Raw genomic sequence first — 6,000 nt, forward strand, 5'->3', positions numbered from 1 at the left:
ATGGCGCTCCTTTGAACCCTGCGAGAATGTTGGCGTTGCTTTGGCTGAAGAGATCTAGCAACTTCGGGATGCTCTCAGTGTCGCTACACAGGGCCTCCAGTGGCTCCTGTACAGTGGGTGCGCAGCAACTCGGACCAGCGACTCCAGTGCTCCCCATCCAAGACGATGAAGATTTGCGGAGTAATTGAAAAACACAGAGTCCCTCTTCAGATTGACGAACAAAGAGAGGGAAGAAGTGACCCAGTTTACCATCGGTCAAGCCAACAATGGAAGGTGGCACGAAGAGCGGCAGGGCAGAATTACAGCGTCGGTGTTCTTTGCTGTCATCAGCTGCGTCAAGCCCGAGCACCTGGTGAAGGACATTTTGTACCCGAGTCCAGATGCCTCAAGTGAGGCCATGTGCAATTGGAGGACACATGAGGGCACCGCCGTTGCTGCCTACACATCACTTATAGCAGCATTCGACACTCCTGTCGAGATCCTCGAGACTGGGCTGCACATTCGCCCAAAGTGCAGCTTCATCGCTGCATCGCCGGACCGCATCATGGTAAAGGAGGACAATGAAGGGGGTCTTTTGGAGGTGAAGTGTCCATCGTAGAAGATTGGCTAACACCAATAAAGGACTTTAAGGACAAAAAGTTTTGCTGCAAGGTCGTGGATGGTTTGGTACGCCTTAAGAAAACTCACACCTACTTCTACCAGGTGCAAGGGCAGATGGCGGTGACCGGACACGAGTGGTGCGATTTTGTTCTCTGGACGAATAACAAGACTGTTGCCAACTCAACACGCATTGAGACCATCACCTTCGACAAGGAGTTTGTTGATCGAGTGCTGCTGCCAGAGCTCATCTATTTCGCCAAGCATGCCCTCCTCCCGAAAGTAGCAACCGGTCATGTAAGGCACTGAAGAGCCCTCATAGCTCGCAGCAAGTATGTCTCCTTCAAGCAGTACTGCACAGGGTTTTATGTGGTGGAGGACGGTCCCAGACTGAAAACAAAACTGCGTAGGCTGGAGTAAAGAAACACCTGCATGAAGCCTCAGGCTTCTCCAAGTGACAACGGCTCTTTTCAGAGCCAAATAAACATGCTTATTGAGAGCCACGTTTTTGTAGAGATTCCCGTGTCTTGGAAAATGGTATTTACTCGAGAAAAACAAAACACAGCGTGTGGTAGTTAAGTTTGTAAAGTTTATTACGATAAAAAGAAAGCCCCCCTTGCCTATAACTCCACCAAATAAGTCCGTCAAAAATTACCGTGGTCCATTTCACCAACAGCAAAAAGAGTGACATTCCTGTCTACACACTGGCCAGTCCCCCACTTGCTGTCTTGAATTCAGTCAATATTCTGGGTGTCACACTCGCAAGCAATCTGGACTTTTCTGCCCATATTTTGAGTGTCGTCTCTAGGATCTGACGGACGCTGGGTATAAAACACGTGGCCAAATTATGCAGGCCAATAGTGCTGCGGATGCTTTACACAGCACTTGTGCTCCCCACTATGGCAATCCTCGGCAATCTGGTCCCCAGACCAACAGCGCCACTGCGAGTGCCTCGAGAGTGTGCAGCACTGTGCTACGTGCATCATCTGTGGCCAGTCATCCATCACCTTCGCCAGCTCGTATGGCACACGTCTCGGAGCCCTTAGTGGTGACCCTTGTTGAGAGGCTACGTACGTCGCGGGTATGCGGGCCTTGTCGGGTGTTCGATGGGCCGCCTTCGGGAACCCCCTTGTCTTCTGCAGTGCGGGCGAGTAAAACTGGGCAACCCGAGTAGCTCCGCGGCAGAACCATCCGCCATAGTGAACCCATGAAGCTGACAGAGACTTCCTAACTATTCTCTTACCCACCTCAAGTCCCCTGCCAACTTCAAACAAGGAGTCTCAAGAACTTTGCGTTTTCTTTTCCCTTTGAGTGGCATCGAGATCCTCTTGTGTTCTTTTGCTCTTGCTTCTCTCGTGTGTGATCTTTTTTTCGTCAATAGTGTATGTGGCAGTTGACTAGCAGGCGCATATGCATAAGGGTTGTATCCTTTCTGCTTAGCCACGTACATTGCCATCTGTGGAAATCAATTATAATTACAATTACAATAAAGTTTTGCTCTGGCATCACCACAGCAAAACTTTGGGTGGGCGTTCTTTCGTAACTTTATGGTAAAATTATAAAATATTTGTTTTATTGAATTATTCAAAGATGCGTGAATGTTTTTAAAGCAAAAATTGAAAGAACTTTGTGCAAAAGTTATTACGTGGCAATTTGTGAAAAAGGTAAAAAACCACGGAAGCATATTACTAAATGCACACCCATGCAGTGGAATATGCTGTCAACTAGCGGCATTGGACAGAAGTCGAGCTTGGGTCATTAATACCAAACTTGACGTCACCTTCGACGCAAAGCAAGAGCGCAGCTACGTGACTGCAGGCCTCGCTGAGCCTGTAGGCACAAAATGATTTTAAATGGGAGGGGCTGTGTTGCTGCGATCAGAAAGCAATCAAAATGAAAGGAAAAAACAAGCTACTCACTCTGCCATGCAAGTGCTGTGGACACTTAGGACTGTGCCCTCTTTTTTGACCATGGCCCAAGGCTGGTGGTACCCTCCGAACGTTTCACTAGCTTCCACTTTCATGGTGACGAGAATGATGCCTGTGCTCCCTGTCGTAGCCCCAAATAAGCAAACAGCATGAACCCTACCACTCAAAAACAGGTTCCAACTGTCTTCAAGCATGTAACTCTTGAAGACGGTTGCAATCTATATCTACATGTAACTCTTGAAGGCAGTTGCATCTATATCTACCTCGTGGAGGGGTCCAAGCATGGACCCCTCCACAAGGTAGATATAGATGTTGCCAATTTCTAGTCCCGGCCACTGGCGAGCATCTATGGTGAAGACGTGTTTCTGAATAGCAGCATCTAATGGACCTCGAAGCTCCTGGCCTGCGATTGTCAGCTTTTTCCGGTAGCATTTGTCGCCGGTTCTTTCAACTAGGTAAGAAGAGGACATTTTGTTGGAGTAAAGTCGTGAAATTATGATTGATACGTCGCTTGTACAACACGGTAAAACAGTAACGACCGAGCAATTCACACGCCTCGTTGCGAAGATGGTAGTGTTTTCAACGTGCCAGCAGGGCCAGAAATATTGAACCAGATGTCATGAGAGGTCTGTCAACAGGAAGCCAGAGGTTGATTGCGCAACTGTTTTGTTTCCTGTCCTTGTAGTTTGGCAGAAATACTTGTTACGAATTGGTGACACGACAGGATGCTATAAATCAATATTAAAACCTGTTTTGTTTGCTTGATCTCAAGAGTGAATTTTAAAACACGCGCTCTTAGGCACCTGTTTCCGGGTTGAGCAGCGTCGCAGTAAGCGTCGACGTAACCGTGCATTGCATTATAGGACGTTCCCCACTAAAGGTAGCAAGGAAATTTTTTCTGCTGAATTTAGAAGGAAAATTTTACTACTAAATTTAGAGGGAAAAATTTTCCGCTTAAAATTTAGCGGGAAAGTTTTCCCACTAAATGCAGCAGGAAAATTTTTTCCTAAATTTAGCAAGGTAATTTCTCCACTAAATTTAGTGGGGAAAATTTCCCACTAAATTTAGCAGGCAAATTTTCCCACTAAATTTAGCAGGCAAATTTTCTTGCTAAATTTAGTAGGGAAATTTTTCTGCTGAATTCAGTGGGGAAATTTTGCCACCAAATTTAGTGGGAAAATTTTCGCGCTGCTAAATTTAGCGGGGAAATTAACGTCACATGACCTCCAAGGCCAATTCAATTTCCCCGATAAATTTCCTGCTAAATTTAGCGTTAAAATTTTCGATAAATTTCCTGCTAAACTAAGTGGGAATATTTCTCTGCTAAATTTATTGGGAAAATTTTCGCTAAATTTGGAGGGAAATTAAACGAAAATTTCACGCTAAATGGGAGAGCAGGAGAGGAGAAAGGGAGGGTATGGAGGGGGAGGAGAGCATACCTTCCCCTCCTCCTCCTCAATAGTTGCGCTCTAATTCGGCATTATAGAGAACTGTAAACGTCTTTCATGTTTTGTAAACTATTGCTGGCATTGTGCTGAGGCTTGAGCCATAAGGACCTGGAGGTAGCCATGTCATCAAAGATTGGGATTCGGGTGATTCAGAAACCATGCGAACCACAGCACAAGTGGCCCAGGGCACCAGTACAACTGGCTGAATAAACAGCTCAGCCTTCAAAAAGATTGCAGTGCTGTTCTTGCAAGATGCTGCATTCAAAGAAATTTATTTGGCATTTAAATTCGGTAAAGCAGGCATGAGTAGACTGGGATTGCACCAGGACACACTGGACTGGGATTTTATGGCCATCTTTCAGGCACAATGCCGACGCTGCCCTTTCGTGTAATGGGATCGACATATAAGGCTTTCGCCTTGATCAAATTCCTAAACTTTGCCTAGTCCCAGACTGCCGCACTTTGCTGCCGTGGCCGAGCAATCACCCAGAACGAGCCGCAGACTTGATTATAAGTCGACCCCCCCCCCCACATTGCATATCAGCAAAAAAAAAATAATCTTTAGATGCGCATGTGGCGGCCTCCGCCATATATTTTATCTCAGACGTCAAGGCGCTCCGTCTCCGCCATATGTTAATCTCGGACGTCGAGGCACCCTAGCGCGCTCCATCTGGTTCTCCGGTGCGCATTCGAGTAAACACTTCGGCGCACCGGCCGGGCTCAAGGGTCAGGTTTCTTCCCTCCGTGCGCAGTCGGCACAGTTGTCTTCAGACGGATAATAAAACCACAGAACCAATTTGTACAATCACGGAGTCGGACGTTTTTTCCTTCGCGTCCTCAAAATCTCGGAACACATCCCTACAAATTGGTGACCCCAGATGAGCGACTCCTTCATGGTTCCCGGCAATTTTCCAACCATTTCCGAAAGCAAACAGTCTGCTGCTGGGGACACCATTCCGACGGGATCTTTAGCGGCAATTCGAATCAAGCTGCCTCCATTTCGGACGAAGAACGCCAAGGTCTGGTTTGCGCAGGTTGAGGCGCAATTTCTGCTGCATCGCATCACCTCGCAAGCGACTAAATATCTTCACGTCGTCTCCTCGCTGCCAGCTGAAGTCGCCGATGAACTAGAGGACATCCTCGCGGCGGCGCCGACATCCAACCAGTATGACAACCTCAAGGCTGCTATCCTCGCCCGGAAGACCACGTCGGAGCGCAGCTGCCTCCAGCATCTCCTCAACATGAAGGAGCTTGGTAACCAGCGTCCCTCCCGGCTACTGCGCCGGATGCGACAACTTCTGGGCGACGCCACTTCGAATGCTGAAACATCGCTCCTCCGTGAGCTATTTCTGCAGCGCTTGCCCCACAACATGGTCGTCGTGCTCGCAGCAAGTGAGGACATGCCCCTGGAGCGCCTGGCTGATCTGGCGGATCGTGTTGCAGAATACTCCACACCCCCGGTTGTCGCCGCGACCAGCTTTCAATCACGAGCATCGGATCCCGCAGCAGCCGCACCTTCCCAGGATATAGCGGCTCGACTCAGCCGCTTGGAAAAGACCATCCAAGACCTGCAACTGCCAGCCTTCAGCGGCCTACGGGGTGACTCTTACAAGAAGTGCCGCCACCCCACGAGAGTCGGGCGCGCCGTGCGCTGTTCACCGCCGTACATTCGGGTTAATTTGTGAATCGCTATTATTAATGCTCGTTTGCACAAATAAAAAATAATTAATTTGTAAAATGAGTGCACAAAATAGCACAGTGCTAGGGGTACGCCGAGCTGCTCATGACATTGCGGTTGTTTCGTTTTTGCCGGCGGTGGAAGGCTTTGGTTCGATTACAAGTCGACCCCCCACTTCAGATTTTTAAAAATTGAAAAAATGGTCAACCTACATTCCTGTAAATATGGTAGTCATAACAGGTACGCAATCTGTGTGTCATATGTTTGCATTTGTCCTCCTTTAAAGACATCAAAGGAAGCTGGAAATTCCTCAAAAGACTGAGACATCTATTGACATTTTTTTACAGTA

The sequence above is a fragment of the Ixodes scapularis genome, unplaced genomic scaffold (assembly GCF_016920785.2).
Source record: "Ixodes scapularis isolate PalLabHiFi unplaced genomic scaffold, ASM1692078v2 ptg000597l_1___fragment_1__unscaffolded, whole genome shotgun sequence".
NCBI classification, from domain to species: domain Eukaryota; kingdom Metazoa; phylum Arthropoda; class Arachnida; order Ixodida; family Ixodidae; genus Ixodes; species Ixodes scapularis.